Source organism: Primulina tabacum, chromosome 16 (assembly GCF_025594145.1).
Source record: "Primulina tabacum isolate GXHZ01 chromosome 16, ASM2559414v2, whole genome shotgun sequence".
Classification (NCBI taxonomy): Eukaryota; Viridiplantae; Streptophyta; class Magnoliopsida; order Lamiales; family Gesneriaceae; genus Primulina; species Primulina tabacum.
Window position 1 is genome coordinate 27,119,041 of NC_134565.1, and position 22,562 is coordinate 27,141,602.

Below are 22,562 nucleotides of genomic sequence, written 5' to 3' on the forward strand. Positions count from 1 at the left end.
TCAGCCGCCTAAAACATGGATAAAGATCGCTTGAGCTCGAGACTAGCATATGTGATGTTGTGTACTGCGTTTCTTGGTAAGGGCATAGAGATGTTCAAACATGCAGATGGGTAGTCATATGATGATTATACCGAACAACCCTCCCTCGGACTTTTCAAGTGGTTATTATTCATCGAGAGGATAAGTATGTTGTTGTGATTGTATGCCATTAGTCCTTACGACCCGGGACAACACTGAGGCTCTATATGCTAGGATTGTGCTTTGACTCGTTTACCGGCTCCATGAGAGTCATTAGGTGGCGAGGTTTGGTACAGTTGCGACACATATAGGAGCCAGTGCATTGTAGTCGGGGATTCACCGCTCACCTATGGGTGTGGATATCCTATGTGATCTGATGAAATAATAGTGTGTGGAATCTCTGGCCAGAGTATGAGATGTATATTGGAGAAGGAGTTCTCCTATGGTATATGCGATGCAACTATTTATATGTATCACATAGTTATCGAATTATTATGCAACCCTCGATGAACCAATGGTTGCATATTCGATCGGGATATATGAGATGAAGGGACCGTACTGTACGTCAATCATAATCGACTGGCTCTTGCAGGCACTATCAGTGATACTTAGAGAATCATGGGGCGATGCTACTAGACGCTCTTACCATGGTTCGATGGGTTTAATCAGAAATATGATTTCTGACATTCTCATAATCAATTTTTGATGCATAGAATGGGGCAAATTAGGGTAAGCCCGAATAAAGGATTATGTCTTGTATCACAAGGAGTTGTGAACCCACGGGTAGCTGTATCTCTTAACCATTGAGGGTCACACAAGCACTAGATCATTTGTTCTCGTTGAGAGAATAAATTTAAGGAGTTGAATTTATGATAATTAAATTTTGAGAAAATAAATTCAAGGATTTGAATTTATGAGATAGTAAATTCAAGAAGTTGAATTTATAAAATTTGAGGATTTAATTTATTAAACTTAAAAGTTGAGTTTTTTAAATATTAAATTTTGGAGGTGATAAATTCAAGGAGTTGAATTTATAATTTAATTATTAAATTCAAATGTTGAATTTATAAGTGATTTAAATTAAATGTAATGGATATATGTATAATGGGCTTGTAGGAGTACAAGACCAACATATATATTATTAAAGTTCTTAATTGAACTTTAAAAGATTAATTAATTAATTAAACTAGTTGGACTACAATAATTAATTGATTAAACTCATTAAGTATTTAATTTAATTAATGGGCAATAAGCTTATATATATGTGTGTTAGGCTTAGGGTTAAAGACAATTCATTCACAATTTTTGAAAAACCCTAGCCTCCACTCTCTTTGTGTTTTTCAAAAATTACTCTCCTTTTCTCTCAAAAATTACTCTCCTTTTCTCTCAAAAATTAAAGAAAGAAGATTTGAAGAACGTACGTGGGATTTACAACAAGAGCTACGTTCGCTTATACCGGCGTAGTTGGAGCCAAGTGAAAATTGTTCAATTAAGGTAAAAATTTTAAACATCCTATGTATGTTTAATTTATAAAACCATACGAGTGCTCAAACAAATATTTTGATTGTCAAAATAAAAATAAAATTTTAAAACTTCCGCTGCATTTTTGGCTCGAGAAAACCGAGATCCAACAGTTATCTCCACTAAAGACATGAATACTTACAGAATACATCTTGTATCTTATATTATGAATACTTGGAGCTTACACCTAATATGAGCTACCAGGAAGTACTGGTACAGATTCTGGACAGAAAAGATAAAGTGTTGAGGAACAAGGAAATATGCATTGTAAAATTCTTATGGCTTCACCTTGTGGAAGAAGAAACATGGGAACTATATGATAAAATGAAAAAAGATATCTCCAGTTGTTTAATACCTAAATCCAATTTCTAGGACAAATTTTTTTTAAAATAAAGGAGAGAATTGTAATGCACAATCATCACGCAAATACGCAAATATGATACTTATTTCCTTAATGAATGTTAAATATATTATTGACACAAATTTAATTTATTTCGTAGTAATTCACTTTGAGATGCCACCAAACACGTAAGATGATCAGGTTGATCAATATTCCGGTTGACTTTGTAGGTGTTTCCTTCTCTATTTTCTTGCAAAACAGTATAACCATGAATATCTTTAACTGTGCATGCGCGCATATGAAATGCTACTGAATATCCATCGTCACATTACCGACTAATACTTATAAGATTGTAGCAAATTTTTTCCACCAATAACACATCATTACTAATGAAATTTCCGTAGATAATATTTCCTTTACACGGTTTTACTCCTAGAGTTATGTCCGAATGTTATTTTTGGACAACCGCATTTGATCACTTCTGAAAGCAGTAGAGATTATCATGTCATGTATCTTGAGCAGCCAATATCCCAAGTACTAGATGAAGCTACTTAACTGTGGTATATTTCTTCATTTCCTGCAATAACAGATGTGGGTAACTGGTACCTACTCTACTTGGATTCAAAACTGATTAGTCCCTTTGGAACTCACATTTTTACCACCATGATGGGTTTTGTACTTCAAATATCCAATGGAATGTGTGCATGAAAAGATCTATCAGTGTATCTCTAACAAAATGCATTCTAGGATGTTTTTCATGCCTGATTTCCTTATTGTCAAGTCTATATCTCTTTCAAAAAGTATGTTGTTCTAGTACTGATAGGTTTTCTCCTTCATGGGGTATGTCCCTAAGGTACAGATCCTCTACTGGATCTACTCATTGAAGGATTACTTCTATTAGGCTTCACATAACCAATACCAAAATACCTTCTACTATTATGTTGAGATATAGGCCTTTAAATTTGAATTACGGGTTTATCTTCTTCATGCATCACACTGGATTTTAAAATTTTATATAATTTTTTTGCCTTTCTCCAACTGTGATCGATCACCTATTTCAGAATATGAACATTCATTGTTACTGAAGCTAAGTCTAGTCCTGTCACTAGACTTCTGCAATTCTTGCATCTTTTCCAAAGAAACATAAGACTTATTCCATGTATTTACCAGAATATTCAACATCTTATTTTTCTCAAACATTTTCTAGTATTCTGCATCAGCGTTTGGATTATCATGTATTTGAATTTATTAATTCTATTGGGTTGTAATAATTAAAAGATATTCGATTTCAGTTATATTCTGGAAATTGTATCGATTATTTATGGATTATTAAGTTTATTATGCATGCAATCTTCAGTTTATTATTAGACGTTTCAGGTAATGGTGTTACATTTATTTAGGTACCCAGCGAGCCTCTTAACATACACTTATGAAAAACATTAGGAAGTGTGTAGTATATTCGAAATAGGTTTATAGTCGAATCAGCCGCCTAAAATAAGGATAAAGGTTGCTTGAGCTTGAAACTAGCATCTGTGAAATAAACATCGTGTTACAATTGTAAGGGCATGAAGATGTTCATTCATACAGATGGATGATCATATGATGATGCACTGAACAACTCTCCCTCGGACTTTCCAAATGGTTATCATTTGTCGAGTTAAATAGTTTGCGACCACTTCATTTGATATGTGACAACATAGAATTTCTACGTACTACTTCATTTGATCTGGGACTTTCCAAACAGTTTTACTCTTAGAGTTATCTCCGAATGTTATTTTTGGACCACTGCATTTGTTCTGGGACAACGTAGAATCTCTATGTACTAGAATGCACATTGATTAGTTTATCGACTTCATTGATGGTTATCAAGTGGTGAGGTTGAGTATATTTTTGAAATACGTAGGCACCAATACATTGTAGTCAGGGATTCACTGTTTGCATGCTGGTAAAGATATCATATATGATCTAATGAGTTAATAGTACAAGGAATCTCTGGCCAGAGTAAGACATGTGTATATTGGAAAGGTGTTTCCTCAGTTGCACGTTCCAGGTCAGTCATATTACCTAAAGATATATCACATCATTATCGAATTTATCTGTGACTCTCGATATACCAATGGTTACATAATCGATCAGGATATATGAGTTGAAGGGACCGTACTGTACGTTAACCATAATTTAAGGTTCTTGCATGTATTATCAATGATACATATGGGATCATGGGACAATGCTATTAGACGCTCTTATCATGATACAATGGGTGCATTTAGACTTATTTTTAACATTCTTGCTCAAGTGGTTGATTAAAAGAATGAGACTAATTAGGGTAATCTCGAATAAAAATAAATGTTATTCTTAATCACACGAACATGAAGTTGTGAAACTACGGTTACTTGTATCCCTGAACCATTGAGGATCACACAAATATTGAATTCTATGTTCCCGTTGAAATATTCAAATTACAAGAAGTTGAATTTGGCGACTCTAGTTTGATGGAGATTAAAAAGATTATTTATAAAGGAGTTTATAAGTTGATTCTATATGATGGAAGATGTGGAAGTTAGGTTAATTGTATAATAAGTGAGGCGAGTGGAACTGTCTACTTTAAAAAAAGAGTTCACAAAACTGGCAGCAGCAAAAAATGGATCAATGGAAATCTGATCTTCAAAATTTTTAATTTTCATTATATGAACAAGATTTGTACCTCTGTATATTGATGTTGTCTGATCGTCGATTGAGGTTGTAATGAATTCACAATTATTTTTTTAGTGAATTTAGAATCTACTAATTAAATAATAATGTTAGTAGTTGTTACTACTCTGTGTACATGATTCTCATGGAATATTCTAGAGAGGTTTAAAATTGATAAATTAATTAACAATATTTTTGTCAACCAAATTTTTATTTTCTTCTCCTCCCTCACAAAATTCGGCTAGCCCAATTTTCACAAAGAAAATTTTGGCTACTTCCATTGCCACATCACCATCGGATTTCTGGAATTCAGGCGATCCAAACTCTACGCAAATTCGTGTAAGAATTCTATTGTAGTCTTCACGATGTACAAAGTCTCCAACCGTGGATTTGATTAGGCGATCAAATGTGAGAGATCCAGTTGGGATTTACAAGAAGGGACAATTCTGCGAATTCCATACTTGTTTGATTTACAGCGTTAAATACACAAGGGTAAATATATATAAATACCATAGTAATGTTTTAAACCATAGGACGCCCATTGAATGTTTTGAACGTCAAAACTAAAAATTTTAAACTTCTGTTGTACCTTGGGTGCGAGAAAACAGTACTCCAACAGTGGTATCAAATCAATTTTTTTCTCTATCATGATCTTGTTATTGTTAAATCATGTTTAGTATTATATTCATAACCGCGTTAGAAATTCTAGAAAATCACAGCCCCTAAAAAATCGTTTTTTTAAAAAAGTTATTTTTTGTGGCTGCTTGAAACTATTCCGAGCAGCCCGTGCACAGGTAGGAAGTACGCTTCCTGCCCACTCTCAAATAATAATAAAAATTTGCGGACAGGGTGAGATGAGGGTTGCCTGAAGTGTTCGGACAGTTGGCAATCGAACTGCTCGAATATTTTGGACAGTATGGTACAGAGCAGAGGCACAATGCAAGGTGTTAGAGATGGTCTCAGGCATCCCTGCACCAACAGGAACTCTCTTTGGGTTTCGGTGTTATTTTTTATTTTGAAAATATTGTGTCAAAATTTATATTTTATGAAAATTTATCAAATCAAAATATATTTTGATTAAATTGTAAAATTTTATCACGAAATAAATAATTAAAATTAAATTTTATTATTTATGGTAAAAGTGTTTTAAAAAAATTTTGTTATTAATGAATTAATTGAAAATAAATAAATGTTTTTATTTAAATTATTAATTTATTTATAATTATGACGGTTAATGATAATATACAAGATAAATGATTTGTTGATAATATGTGATATTATTGATATAATATAATATTCGATATTATATGGTAAAACGATGATCGAGAGTCGTGACCAATTTTTCAGGTGTGTGTTACAATATTTTGCATGTTGTGTTTTTAATTATTTGATAATTATATAAAGTGAGTCTGGTTTATAGCATGTTCTAACCCCTAAATTTGTATCTTAATGTGCCATGTAAATTTAATGCAAATATTTGATTTAATAAGAGATCAAGATTTGAAGATGGTGAGCCTAGATCCTCATGAGTTTTGAAGATCGAAAACATATAAAATATTAGAAGCTTATATAATATTGAATTTGTATCCCTGCATTTACCTAGATTCTAGACGTGGATCCATATATAGCTGATATGGTTCAATTAGTTTTTGGTTATCTTTCATTCTTTATTATTTATACTGCATGTGATATATTATAAATAATCAGCATGTGCGTTATTATTGATATAATAATAAGAGTTGCATGAATCTGACAAATATATAAACAAACATGGAGCAAGATTTTAAAACTAATGATGAAACAAATTTTTAAAAATAAAATCCTCATTTTAGATCTTTTGAATAAGATCAAAAATTTTAAATCAAGCTCATTAAAAGGAAAATTAAAATAAAGTTTAATATTTCTTTATCTTCCATCAATTATGATTGCATGATGAACGCTACCCACGATCAGTTTCTGACTCATATTATTTGGGAGGTCTGGACGTCGAAAAGTTGTGACTTCCACTGACAAACTTGATCTGAACTACGTGAAACTCTCATGACTTCACCTCATATTATTGGGAGATCTCATGAAAACTATCCACTAAGATTCAATATTGATAGCTCAGGCTCGACACGTGAAGCAAAAATACGTGAGGTTTGCGGGGGGTTGCCATTGGGCTCTACCTTTTGAAAATTGTGATTATCTGATACTATTCGTTATCATAATTTAGCAATTGGAGTTAGCATACTCACTAAGGAAAATAGATTTCTCATTTTCAACAGAGGGTGGTCGAAATGTTAAAATAGTGGGAGCAAATTCATAAGAAAAAAAGTTCATATTTTATGTCTTAAAAAATATTTTAAATATTTAGTAACGTTTATTATGTTTCTGTTTCAGTATATATTTATGATGTCATTGCGAAATCCTCTATTTGTTATATGTGATCAAACAAGCTAACCTGACCAAATTTCCTATACTGGCTGAGGAATTTAAAATTTGTTTAAAATTCTAATAAAATAGCATATGTGCTCATAAAATTGCCTCGAAAAACAACTGTTGTTGATTCATATGAAAAAAAATAATTTATATTTATTAAATGTTTTGTATAATATTTTATAGTTTAAAGTAAATTAAATATTTAAGTTTTTAAGTTTTATAATAATTTATATTAAAAAATATATGTGTTAAATAATTGTATTATTTTTGTTATTTTTATAGGTTCGATAAAAGAAGAATAACTTTGACTAGAAAAATGAGAATGAGATTATTATTAAACGTGTATAAAGTTGATTTCAATGTCACAATATTGAAGAAAATCATGAGATAAAATTCTTCTCGCAATTGAGTTCAAATTGAGCAACAAGAGAAAATGGTGCTATTGGAATTACAGTTTTTCCAAATTTGAGTATTTTGACCATATATGTCAAAATACTTGGTAAACGAATATGAAAATTTACTACAATTTAAAAAACTCAATTATGAATAGGGGTTAGTTCCGGTATACAACAATTTTCGTACCGCAAAATATAGCACATATCGAATTTAATGTTATACCGACTATTTTGGTTTGGTATGAACTTTTCGATATCGGTATCGGTATAGAATTTAAAAAATTTCGATATTTTGGTATATACCGAAATACTGAGTTTTTTTTATCAACTTATATCGAAGTGTGAATTTGGGTTGCTTGGCCAGTTTTGGCCTGGTAACAGGTTAAGCCCAAACACGTGTCATGGGCTTTTTCATCTACCAGACTACCCCAACAGCAGAGACCGCACGTTACAGTGAGGGTTTGCTTCCTTCTCCGCCTCTTTGTTTTCCTCTTATCTTGCTTTGTTTTGGAGTCAGTTTTCTTCTTCCCATGTGGCAGCGAGCAAAGTCAACAAAGAAGGTTTGCTTGGTCTGTTGTCCGCCTCCTCCTCCTTACAGTTCCTTCGGTGCCAACTCTGCTGCATGACATTCCCCCTCTAGCCATTGGAAAGCGCCTGCTATGTTAGCTTTCCTATGTTTTTCTTCTGTTTTTTTCCCCTTACAATCTTGGGTTTGTTCTTCTTTTGTTCTTGGTTTACAAGGATTAGTTGATCTGACCTCATGGGCTTTCACTATAAATCTAGCTCATAATGTTTTCACCATCTTGATAGAAACGAGAAAATGAAAAAACATTTCATGGAATAGGTCAACTTTTACATGTAGAATGGAAATATTCCCAGTGGATCGCATGCTCCATTATCACTATGTGGCTATTGACTACAGATTAGGCGAAATAGATGAAAATTTCATAACCTTTCATAGGCTATCATTCGAAAAATTAAATGTAAAATTTGGTTAGTCATTTTTCAAAACAAAAATATGGCAATCATATATTCAACATGGGCATTAACTTAAATCATTAGAATCTGCCTTCTGGAGCTGCTTTGTTTTTGACTGGTTACTTTTCTTGTCTTGTTTTTGTAGAAATAATAACATTGAAAATACCTGCATTTTGTTTGTAGGATCATACGATTATGATATAAACTTCTTGGTTTTCTTTCAAGATGGAATCTAATACTCTCCTAAGTTCATCTCAAACATCAAATGCAACGAAACATGAAACACAAAAGTCCACGGCTCGAAAACGACTAAGGAAGCCTCCTAAAGCTCCTAAACAATCCAAGAGTAAATTTTGGGAGCATTGTATGAAGGGTGGAAGGAAGTTGAGTGATGGGACCGAACAACAAATAGGGATATGTAAATATTGCAAAGTTGAGATCCCGACCGTTTATGGAAAGTACTAGTGGGTTAGAAAACCACTAGTAAGGAGGTGTAAGTCTAGTCCGCTCTACGAAACGAGTGGGGATGATAAAAGTCAAACTATATTGACGAGTGAGACTATGGGGCAAGGAAGTGCCTTGGTTCCTCATACTTTTAATCAAAAAAAATGTGAATTGAAAGTTGCAAGGTGCGCGCTTTTCGATGAAGTGTCTTTTAGGGCTGTCGAAGGGAATGGGTTTGTAAAATTATTGCATGAATTACAACCGAGATTCTTAATTCCTTGTCGAAAAAAAGTTGCAGGTATGGTTTATGATCTTTTCTTAGTTGAGAAAGCTAAGATAAAAAGTGTTATCGGTGACAAAAGGGTAAGTATCACTACTAATACTTGGACTTCCATTCAAAACATAAATTACATGGTAATGACAGCTCACTTCTTGGATAGTGATTGGAAGCTGCATAAAAGAATAATCAACTTCACAAAAACCACTAGTCATTTTGCAGAATAAATTGAGAAGATGGTTGAGGTTTGTCTGAGAGAGTGGAAGATAGAAAAGGTATTTTCAATGCTTCTTCTAATGACACTGCAATTGATTACTTGAAAAGAAGAATGAAAAGTGAAAATTCATTGTTGTTTGAAAGCAAATACTTGCAGTTGAAGTGTGCTTGTCAAATAATTAACTTAATTGTTAATGGATGGCTTGAAAGAACTTAATGTTTCAATTAAATCTATAAGAAGTGCAGTTGTTTTTATGCATTCTTCCCCATCAAGATTGAATAAATTTAGGGAGTTTGCCATGCTAGCCAAGTTTCCTAGTACATCAACAGTACCTGTGGATGTCAAAATGAGGTGGAATGCAAATTATAAAATGCTTGAAGTTGCATTAAAGTACAGAAGGGTGTTTGAAAGAATGACTGAAGAATGGTTGCCTTTTATGATATATTTTCGTGAAAAAGATAATAAGGGTAAAGAAAGGATTGGGCCTCCAATTGTTGATTATTGGGAGATAGCAAAGGCTTTTATACATTTTCTGAAAAAGTTTATGATGCCACTTTGGAGCTAAGTGCATCAAAAAGTCCTACCTCTCAATTGATTTATCAATCAATGATTGCACTACAAGTTGAGATTGAAAGAAAGAGACATGATGATTCAGATCCAATTCTTGAAGAGGTAGCATGTGCAATGAAGTTAAAGTTTGAAAAGTATTGGGGAAATTTGAATAGCTTGAACCCTTTGATATTTATTAGTAATATTTTGGACCCGAGGAACAAACTTCAAATGATTAAATTCGTCGTCAGAAAATTGGGAGGTACTCCTACAAGGATCAAATAATTTTTTGATAATGTCAAACAAAACTTGGTAACTTTGTGGTCGGAGTATAAGGGAATAAATTATATATTGAATGTTGAGAGTCAAAGTATGCAAATAGAGTGTGATAATAGAGATGGAGGTATTAGTGGTGGTGGTGGTGGTGGTCTTTGTGATGAATTGTTTGATGATTTGGAAGCACAAAACGAAGAAGAACAACTTCAAATGATATCCAATGAAGTGGATAAGTTAAGTATATGGCCGATGAGATTGAAAAACGATCTAGTCAATCTTTCGATCTTTTGGAGTGGTGGAAGTGAAACTAGGTACCCAATCCTTTCAATGATTGCCAAAGATATTTTTTCAATTTCATGCTCAACCGTTGCCAGTGAGTCCGCTTTTAGCTTGGGCAAAATAGTTGTGGATCCTTCTAGGAGTAGTTTGAGTCCTAAAATGGTAGAGGCAATTGGTGTATACTGGTGACTGGCTAAGAGCAGAGGAGTTCTCTTTTTGGAAAGATCCAACAGACGATGACCTTGAACTATATAAAGAAATTGAAGAAATTGAAAAAAATAATATTTTTTTATTTAATTAAGTTTAAATTTATATAATGTCATTGTTAATCTAACATGAATACTAATGTTTCTTTTAACTGCTGCAAATGTCACTCAAGGCCGTGCCAACACTTCATCTTCCTCATCCACTCTGGACTAACTTGAAGTGAGACTATATTTATGTTTACTTATTTCAATTCTAATATTTTTTAACTAACTGTAGTTTTAACTTTTGCAGGTCGTTTGAGATGGAGGAGTTTCAACAAAATTATAGTTAGTAAGACTATATTTATGTTTACTCATTTGTAAAATTAAGTTTTTAACTTTTGCATGTCCTTTTAGATGGAGGAGTTTGAACAAAATTATAGTTAGTAAGACAATATTTACGTTTACTCATTTAAATTCTAACATTCGTAAAATTTAATTTTAACTTTTGCAGGTCTTTTGAGATGTTGGAGTTTCAAAAAAATTGCAGGACACGACGCTAGTTTTTGCAACTAACCTAGAACCTTTTAGAATAACAATTTGTGATATATTTGATGTGTCATTTTGTTTTGAAAATACTATGCTTATCTTGTAGAATTTTTGCTTTTTGAGTTGCTTTTTTGAAACATATATATTATAGAACTCTATTGTTCGATATGAGGCATTTAGTTTCTTTTAAAGTAGATATGACTTGTGTACTGAATCTTTGCCGCATTCGTCCATAGACCTGTTTTGTTTTGAGATATTTATGTTTTCTTGGAATTCGTTTGGATAGATCATGTTATTTGTGGCTGCCAAGTGAAATTTGAGGTATGGTTCTGATTTTTTATTGGTAGGACAGATGGTTAAAAGTTACTTTTTGTGATTGTGATGAGAATAACAATTTTTTTAAAAAAATTCTGTATACACGGTATTATACCGATACCGTACCGAAATTGCGGTATACCGAATTATTTTTGTAAGAACGGTATGTAGTTTATGTCATACCGAAATTTTGGCATACCGACATAACAGTTTACCGAATTTCGGTACGATATCGGTATTCATTTTTCGGTACCGAAAGTTTTCGTTACGGTATACGGTATTATTAAAAAAATCGGTATACCGTACCGAATCAGGCCTAATTATGAATAACATTTGTTTTATGTGGAAGAATTAAATCCGATAGGAAGATTGTCAAAGATGGGTGAAAGATGCAATAAATGTTTGAGTCATTCATGAAGACAAATTTCACCAATTATATGTACAAAATAATATTTTATTATCCATGTCTCTCCAAATTGGCCTATAAATAGGATTGTATTTTGTTGAAGGAAAGCATATCTCATTCTATGAAATAAACTTTGATTTCGTAATTTTTTATCATTATTTCTCAACTTTAATAAAATTATCATGTTAAGTATATATTTTAAGTTCTTCATTTTCGTCATTAGTAGCTAATCTTCCAAAAGCGAGATGAAAATGTGAAGCTCTTGGTATGATAATAAAGTAATAATCTTTAGTTATATTATTTAATATTTATTTATTATTTATGTTATATTTAGTTTCTTTTATTAAAGATTTTTATAGCTACTTATAAGTAAGAGTTTTGATTTTTTGATGCTATATATTACACCAAATTCTTGATACCACTTAAATATTAGTTTGATATTACCAACAATTTCAAGTAGTTACCTTGATTTATTATATATGAATATTATCATAATATTAAATTTATGGTACAAATTAAATGTTAATTTGATATTACCATTCATTTAAAATGGTTATCTTGATTTAATGTTTACAAATATATAACTCAATAAATACTTGACAACATTTATAAGTTTTGATGTATATAATATATGAATAAGAGAATAATATATAACTATAATATAAAAAAATATTATTTAATATTTTGGAACCATTTTATAAAGTGGATCCTAATTATGTTCGTTTAATCTAACTTTATTTAAACATCAAGAGTGAATCATCTAATCTCAATTATTGAATTTAAAATTTTAAACATATAAAAATTATCTTCTAAGGCTAAATTAATTAAAAAAGAAAGACATCATAGTTGACATGTAGTGGCTTAACTTATCTGTGGATACGACATTCGAACTCACTAAATTATACTACTTGTGGAAAACATAGTCTTGGGAGTGCAACAATCAAAGTTGTGACAAGTTTTTGGTGTTGCTGCCAGAGAAGTATATTTTATTTTCTTGAAATTTTTTTTTCATCTCATAGAACAAATTATTTCAAAAGTCAAATCATCGCTTTTCACTCAAAAAATGGAAAATTTTTATCAGTTTTAGTATAGATATAAAGAATTATTTAATCTTTGTACACATCATGGCTTTGAAACTTAGAGTGTTGTTTCTCAGTTTTATGAAGATCTGACTCCTAAGGATAGACAAATGATTGAATTTATGTTTAATGAAACATTTGAAGATAAACAACTAAGACAATTGAGTATCTCGATTCATCAGCAGAAAATGCTCAAAATTGAGACACTATAGGCACAATTGAACAATCAAATAAGATTCAATCAGCCACATCTGGTAGAGATATCTACTCCCTCAGGGATGAACATTATCTCCGAGCCAGATTTGAATCTTCGCCAAGAAAATTAGAGGCATTTGAAATTAGAAAGAGTGGTCAAATAAAATATGTTCAAGAAGTTCAAAAACTTTCTTGTCCATATGTGATACAAATGATCATTCTAAAAAAGAGTGTCTCACTTTGCTCTCTTTCAAAGAATGTCTCCACGATCAAACTAATGTTTTGAACATGTTCAAAAAGCCAAATTTTGAACCATACTCTCAAAATTATAACCCAGGTTGGTAAAATCATCCAAAATTTAGTTGGAGGAATGATAATGCTATATAATTTTCACAACCACCTTTCGAAAATGAACAAAATTTTCAAATCTACGTACATTTTGTTCTTCCTTCTAAAAAGAATTTGGAAGATACATTGCATTCTTTCATTACAAAAAAAGAGTCTATCAATTTTCAAACTGCTCAAACCATGATAAATTTGAAAGATACTCTTACTAAATTTGCATATGCATTTAATGTTCATAAAAAGTTAAATTTTTTTCACAACCACAACCTAATCCCAAAGACCATCATTCACAAACTGGAACTTCTGGAACTCAATTGATGAATCAGGTAAAATCTGTTATTAATTTTCGTAGTGGTAAGGTTGTTGAAAAATTCATTCTTGAAATTTGTGAAGATAATGATGATAAATCTAATCCAAAGGATAAGGAAATAGAACCCATATCTTGTGAAGAGGAAGTTCAATAGACAGTGTCACCCTCATTTTCTTATGGATTGAAAAATAAAAAATAAAATAAAATTTGAATTCTGATATATATGATAATTTTAATCAATTAAAAGTCAATATTCCATTATTAGATACAATAAAATAGGTACCATCTTATGTCAAATTTTGAAAGACTTGTGCACTGTGAAAATAAAATTGAATGTGAAGAAGAAAACATTTTTTGCTAAACAAGTAAGTGCAATCATTCAAAATAATTGTACTTTGAAATATAAAGACCCTGATTGTCCTACTATTTCATGTAATATTGGATAACGATAGATTAAAAAAACATTGCTTGATCTTGGAGCTAGTGTGAATTTAATTCCATATTCAGTTTAATAAGAACTCAATGTAAGAGAGTTAAAACATACTCGGTAATGATTTTACTTGCTGGTAGATATGTTAAAGTGCCACGAGGTATGATAGAAGATGTGTTGGTCAAAGTTGATAAATGTGTATATCCTGACGATTTAATAGTTTTGGATACATAACCTGTCAAAACTTGGAATGCAATCGCTGTAATTTTAGGTCGTCCATTTTTAGCAACTTCTGATGCTTTGATAAATTGCAGGAACAGATTAATGAAGTTATCATTTGAAAGCATGACTTTGGAGCATAATGTTTTTAATTTTTGTAAGCAATTACGTGACAAAGAAGATAAAAATGAAGATGAAAATCTTATTGAAACTCTTGTGAAAGAAAATATAAAAAAGGAAGTACTCAAGACAAATTGAATATTTGTTCAATTAATACTCTTAAATAAAATATCGAAATTTATTTTGATCATTTTATCATATATCACTCTTTTCTAGGATTAGAGAAATAATTAGAGGCGAGAGATGAGAACAAATATGAACCACCAATATTGGAGTTAAAGCCCTTACCAAACGAATTGAAGTATGCATTTCTTGGAAAAGATGGAACATATCTGGTAATTTCTGCTAAATTAGCAAGTGATCAAGAAGATGAATTTGTTGATATGGTTAAAAGGCATAAAAATTTAATTGGTTTGACACTAAAAGATATCAAGGACATTAATCAATTTATTTACACTCACAAAATTCATTTAGAAGAAAATGATAAGACATCCTAACAATCACAAAGACGGCTAAACTCACATATGAAAAATGTTCTGAAAACTGAATGAAACGTCTACCCTTTTTATTGCTTTAAAAGTATTAGAAATTTTTTTTTTCTCTCAAAATTTCTGCCATGTACATATACTACATAAAAATATTTTTTTATAAAATATTTTACCCATTAAAATAAAACATCAACCAACTAGCATTTTAAAATTCAAGTGAAATAGTCATAAAATGAAATTGTCAAACGTTTACCAAATCTAAAAAGCAATAAATTTGAAAAGTATAGCTCATACTAAACCTCTCAAAAATCTCTGAAAAGCGTAAATAAATAATCTTAAAATCCTTAATGTAACTCATGAATCATAGATCATAAATGCTGAAACAGTAGAAGCGCTGGTCCTCGGGTTGTGTGCACCTTCAGTCCAGTCAAATCATCTATCAAGACCTCCCTCAAACTCACATGCATCCATCACACCTTGTGAGTCTAAAAACTCAACACACCATAATTTTTATAACAAATAATACGTATAAAACCACATGCAACAGTGAAAATACTTTTACGTAAAAATAACATTTTCTTGACATGTAAACATAAACCTTAACTTTTTACTTTCTTTTTCCTCAACATGACATAACATAAAACATTTTTCATGATCATAAACATTTTCTTTTTCCTTTATTGAATTCAGATTCTCAAACCTCAAAAAGTCGATGGATCCATCTACATGAAACCACAGTACTGGGCGGCGGGAGACACCAGCAGCACTCTCACCGGTCAACTGGGCCCTGGCCTATCCTCTTTCTAATAGAATACGATCGTCGGGGCTCCCTCTCGGGTCTTCTCTCCTCACGATATTCTCATTCTTACCTCAAATCTAATAACATCAATAGTCACAATTACTTCACTTCCTTCAATATTTTACATTCTCATTACTTTATAAAATCATGCATAAATATCAATTTTCTTTTGAAACCAAGCATGCAACATGTATTTTAAATATCAACCTAAAATCATAAAAAATCCATGGAGATTTAAAAATCATAAATTAACATGTAAAAATTCATTAACATTTTAAAATACTCGTAATATCATAAAAACATCATTTAGAGAACTGCTATGACGTTTACTAATTTTCAGTGTAAAAAGACCGTTTTACCCCTGGACGTGACCTTTTACGTTTTGACCTTTTCCATGATTTCATTGACTCTAACATGTTCCAAATAATTATTTAAGTTTAATTTAAAATTTCTATAATTTAATTGAGCTTAAAACTAGGCTTTTTACTTTATCTTTAATTAGTCGTTTTGACGGTGTTTTAATCCCGAAAAATCCCAAACTTTAAAATAAAATTCATAAACTTAGACTTTTTATATTATTTTAGCCCTCATGAACTATGGCTCGACCACCCGTGAGCCATGTTTCAAATATTTTGCTTTGAAAACCCTCAAATGACCCATAAAAGACCCACCCGAGCCATGTCTCGATTTTGTCGAGCCACCCTCGAGCCATACCTTCACAAACCCTGACCAACTCCTTAGTGCACCCTACTGGACCCTTGTAATCCCTAGGAACAAGCCCCAAAACCAAAAAGCGTGAGCCCCTTATTAATACTAGGCAGTGGCCGAGAGATGCAATATGTGAGGACTCTAGTTTCATGCACCTAGGGACCTAGCCGACACCCTAGCACCCAAACCAACCTCTAGTGCACCTTCTTAGGACCCTAATGAGACACCCTAGCCCATCCCACGAGTCCTGGACCGAGCCCTCACTCCCCTGCAAGCCGCGCAACCTCTGCGCATGCCTGCTCCATGTTCTCGGGTAGCAGTCCTTGTTTACAAGGACTCCTCCCAGCCCTCTAGCCCGAGTCGTAGCTTGGCTAGGACTCTACCCTTGACTCAACCAGACCCCAGGCCAGCCCTGAACCCAAGCCAAGGCCAGCCCTCCCCTTAACCATGAAACCCGAACCCATAAACCATTGACATCCGAAATTTCTTCCAGCTTGGTTTGCTTGTTTTCCTGCGACTATGGTGATTAGGGGGTGCTTGTGTTAGGACCTTAACTTATGTATAAACATTACTTGTTCATCACCTAAGATCATGGCAACCTCTTTACATAATAAAACATTAATTTATATAATAGAATCATGAGTTTACCTCTTGTGCATGCCATAAATCCGAAAATATTAATATGAACACATGCTTTTCATACAAACGTAATTAAAAATAATACTACGATGTGATAGACGAGAAAAGGAGATGTATGGTGTGCCTTTGCGTATTAAACGCACGAATAAACGTTGACGACGAAGAACGGAGCAAGACCTTGGCTTGATTCTACCTTGAACCCTTCGAAAATTTTCTCTTCAAATATTGAGTGTGTGTGTGCCGTGTGATTGGAGGGTTTTGGTGGTGTCAATAATCTGAAAAAGTGGCGTGAATATGTGTGTAGGGTTTTAGGTGATTAACATATTAAATACTAATTAAATTACTAACTAGGTTTAGACCTATTAAGCCAACAAATTAGGCTCATTATTCTTAATTAGGATTTAATTAAATTATTAAAATGGTTTTGATAAAATAAGTTTGTGAATCTAATAGCCGGGTTACTAAAAAGTTCGTATTTTTTTGTTTAAAAACCAATACCGATAAAATTTACGTCACAGCGTAAAAAATCACCTCAAAAACTCGTATTTTCAAAAATATGAAAAAGCAACACTCATATTTTTAATAATTAAAAACAATTATTTAATAAAAATATTTTACGTTTTTCAGCCATCGGTCTCCGTTCATCGATCGCCACTTGAATAATCCTTAAAAACACAGTTTTATGCATGATGATAATAAAATCCTATTTAACATATAATGATGCATGTCACATAATTAATTAGCAATTAAAATCAATTAATTACTCATTTTTTCAAAATTCCTAGATTTGCATGCAGTTTGGATTACGTCGTCATAATTTTGGACCTTACAATTCCTCCCCCCCTAAAAATAAAATTTCGTCCTCGAAATTAGAACTTACCGAATAGATCTGGATAGCGACTCTTCAAGTCTCTCTCGGTTTCCGAAGTAGCTTTCTCTTTCGAGTGATTCAGCCACTTGACCTTGACCATTGGGATGACTTTGTTTCGCAACCTTCTTTCTTGCCTTCCTAAGATTTGGACAGGTCTTTCTTCATAAGTCATACTTGGAGTTAATTGAAGAGGTTCATAATTAAGAACATGTGACGGATTCGACATGTACTTCTGCAGCATTGAAATATGGAACACATTGTGAACTCCTGAAAGCGCTGGTGGCAATGCCACTCTATATGCTATTGTCCCAATTCTTTCCAGAATATCAAATGGACCAATAAATCTTGGACTAAGTTTTTCTTTCTTGCCAAAACTGCATAACACCCTTCATAGGTGCTATTTTCACAAATACATAGTCGCCCACTGCAAACTCCAAGTCCCTTCGTCTTTTGTCTGCATAACTCTTTTGTCGGCTTTGTGCAGTCTTCATTCTCTCACGAATTTTGACTACAAGCTCGGCAGTCTCTTCAATCACATCCGGACCAAAATCTCTTCTTTTCCCAACCTCGTCCCAATGAATAGGAGATCTACATTTCCTCCTTAAAGTGCCTCAAAAGGAGCCATCCCGATTGATGATTGGAAACTATTGTTGTAGGTGAACTCCACTAGAGGTAATTTTGGTTCCCAACTGCCTTGGAAATCGATAACACATGCTCACAGTAGATCTTCCAAAATTTGAATAACTCTTTCTGACAGACCATCGGTTTGAGGATGGAATGATGTACTGAATAATAACTTGGTCCTCATCGCTGCATGCAGGCTCTTCCAGAAAGATGACGTAAATCTCGGATCTCTGTCAGAAATAATAGATACAGGAATCCCATGCAGACGAACTATTTCTCGAAAACTCTGCATACCGAATCATGGTGAATGTCGTCTTAATAGGTAGAAAATGCGCTGATTTTGTAAGACGATCAACTATCACCCAAATGGCATTCAATCCCTTAACAGTCTTTGGCAATCCCACAACAAAGTCCATAGTGATGTTTTCCCATTTCCACTCGGGAATGGTAAGTGGTTTCAATTTCTCTGCTGGTCTTTGATACTCTGCTTTAACTTGCTGACAAGTCAAACATTCCGATACAAATCTCAAAATGTCTCTCTTCATGCCTGGCCACCAATATAATAACTGCAAATCTTTGTACATCTTCGTGCTTCTCGGATAAATGGAATATGGTGAGTCATGAGCTTCCTTCATAATAAGATCTCTTAAAGAATCGTCACTAGGAACACATAAACGATCTCGATAACGAACTAAACCATCCACCACGGAATATAACTTTCGGCCCTTGGCTTCATCTCTAGCTCTCCACTTTTGCAACTGCTCATCAGTGGACTGTCCATCACGAATTCTATCTCTCAAAGTCGACTGTACTGATAGTGTGGCAAGATTAGGGGCCTCGCCCCTAGCATACACTGTAAGCTCAAACCGCTGTATCTCGGATTGCAACGGTCTTTGGAGTGAAAATTGAGTGAGAACTGCTGCTTTTCTACTCAATGCGTCTGCCACTACATTAGCTTTTCCCGGATGGTAGCTAATGTCACAATTATAATCCTTTACTAACTCAAGCCATATGCGCTGTCTCATATTCAACTCCTTTTGGGTGAAGAAGTATTTCAAACTTTTATGATCGGTGAATATTTTGCACTTCTCCCCATAAAGGTAGTGTCTCCAAATATTTAGTGCAAAGACTACTATTGCAAGCTCAAGATCATGAGTAGGGTAGTTCTTCTCGTGAATTTTCAGCTGTCTCGACGCATAGGCGATAACTCGGTTGTTTTGCATTAGAACTGCGCCCAAACCAAGTTTAGAAGCGTCGGTATAAAGAACATACTCCCCTTGCCCCGATGGCATAGACAATACAGGTGCTGTAATCAAGACTTGCTTCAACTTGTCAAAACTGTATTGACACTCGGGTCCCCAAACAAACTTTGCATTTTTCTTTGTCAAGGCGGTCATTGGTACCGCTATAGATGAGAACCTCTGAATAAACTTGCGATAATAGCCAGCTAATACCAAGAAACTGCGAATCTCGGTAACACTCTTTGGTAATGGCCATTCTTTCACTGCTTCTACTTTACTTGGATCAACTTCAACGCCATCACTAGAAATGATGTGGCCTAAGGATGCCACTCTATCAAGCCAAAACTCGCACTTGCTGAATTTTGCATAAAGCTTCCTATCTTGTAGAACTTGCAGTGATGTCCTCAAGTGGCGACTATGATCCTCCTTATTCTTAGAATAGATCAATATGTCATCAATGAAGACAATAATAAACTGATCTAGATACGGCTGAAATACGCGATTCATGAGATCCATGAAGATCTCTGGCGCATTGGTCAACCCAAATGGCATGACCATAAACTCATAGTGCCCGTATCTCATGCGAAATGTTGTCTTGTGAACATCTGACTCTTTTAGCTTCAATTGATGGTATCCATATCACTGATCAATCTTAGAAAATATCGATGCTCCTTGCAATTGATCAAATAAATATTCAATTCTTGGTAGTGGATACTTATTTTTTATAGTGACTCTATTAAGCTCCCAATAATCAATAAAAAGACACATACTGCCATCCTTCTTCTTCACAAATAATACCGGTGCGCCCCATGGAGAATAACTAGGGCGAATGAAACCCTTATCTAGCAAGTCTTGTATCTGATCTTTTAGTTCTTTCATTTCAGCAGGAGCTAGACGATAAGGTGCTTTGGATATAGTTACTGTGCCCGGCATTAGTTCAATAGAGAATTCCACTTCACGATCGGGTGGAATACCAGAAATGTCATCTGAAAAGACGCTAGGAAAAACTCTGACTATATCAACGTCCTCCAATTTCTGACTGTTAGATGCATGTTCAATAGTGACACATGCTTGAAAAGCTTGGCATCCCCGTTTAATAAGCTTTCTCGCACATAGACAAGAGATAATGTGTGGCATTTGCTTGTTTCTCGCCGCCTCAAAAATAAAAGATTTGCCACTTGGCGGTCATATAGACACTGATCGCTGACTAAAATCAATCGAAGCTCCATTGGCTGATAGCCAATCCATCCCAAGTATAATATCAAATTCGGGAATAGGAAGAACAATAAGATCTGCCCGATTTACATCTTTGAATAAACGAAGCTCCAGATTCTTGACTATTTTGGACGTGAGCATTTGATCACCGGAAGGAATAGAAACTTTGAAACCCAAACCCATTTCTTGAGAAGTAATATTCAGTCTTTTGATGAAGGTTTCAGATATGAAATAATGTGTAGCTCATGAATCTAGCAATGCATAGGTGGCTACAACTAGAATTATGATCCTCCCTGCGGCGAAAATGTCTTTTAAATCTTTTCGTATTGAAACTTAAGGATTTACTATCATTAATTTCCCAAAGCTACATGAAGATTGCGTGTTGAACTTAAGCATCTCTTGAAAAAATTGCGTTTTAGTCCTCCAATTTTTCGAAATTTGCATTCTAGTCCCCAATTTTTTGGATAATTGCAATTTGGCCCTTATATTTTCGAAAAGTTTCATTTTAGTCCATTAAAATTTCGAAAGTTACATCATGGTCCTTAAGAATTCGGTAATTGCATTATAGCCCCTTATATTTAGGTTACTTGCAAATCGGTCCTTTATTCTTCGAAAGTTACAATTTAAACCCTTAAAAATTTCGAAATTGTACAATTGACCCCTTAAAAATTCTAAATTTTCTAAAATCCCTTAGTTATGATTTTCTTTAAATTTTGGACCTCAAACTTTTTATTTGGAATATTACATCTTCCACATAAAGGCACAAAGTTCCATACCAATTTCTAAGGTTTCTAAAATCATAACTTAAATCCAACTGAGTAGAACATGCAACTTAATTTTCACTAGGTAAAGCTTGATCCCAATTTAATTCCAATAACCAATTTAACATTTCATGCAATAATAAGCAATACAAAAAATTTTAAATGACTAGGTTACCCATAATGAGTGTAGTGTCTGCCTCTTCCTCAGCTTCTTCACCATTCATAACATAAGCTCGTGCCGTAGTAGCTGCTTTCCTCTTTGGGCAATCAGCAGCTTTGTGTCAAGCCTCCTTGCAGTAGAAACACTTAAATGATCCCCATTCACATTTGCTAAGATATAGACGGTTGCACTCCTTGCATGGTTGCCTCTCAGAAGGCTTTGGTGCTCCAGGATTCTGTGGCTTTTGTGGTGCTTGTTTCTTGGTTTGACCTTGGGGCTTTTGAGGCCCTTGAGGTCTAGAAGGACCCGTGTATGTCTTTTTATTTGGCTGATTATTGTTCTGAAAGTGCTGCCTCTTGCGCTGAATCTCTAAATCAATGTCCCTCAAAGACTGCTCAGACTGAAAAGCACAAGCAGTAGCGGTATCATAATCCAATGGACGCATCATCATAACATTGTTGATAAGGGTAGGTCATAGGCCATCCATAAAATGCCTA

General features: G+C 33.6%; 1 long non-coding RNA gene across 2 annotated transcripts; it reads left to right on the forward strand.

Moving 5' to 3' along the window:
• The first annotated feature begins 7,852 nt into the window (after positions 1 to 7,852).
• LOC142529399 (uncharacterized) lies at positions 7,853 to 11,481 on the forward strand. Of its 2 annotated transcripts, XR_012815894.1 has the most exons (4): positions 7,853 to 8,047; positions 10,786 to 10,832; positions 10,905 to 10,943; positions 11,106 to 11,481. It is a non-coding gene; the product is annotated as an uncharacterized LOC142529399 (long non-coding RNA). The 2 variants fall into 2 exon arrangements; XR_012815893.1 differs by lacking the exon at positions 10,786 to 10,832.
• Positions 11,482 to 22,562: the final 11,081 nt, after the last annotated feature.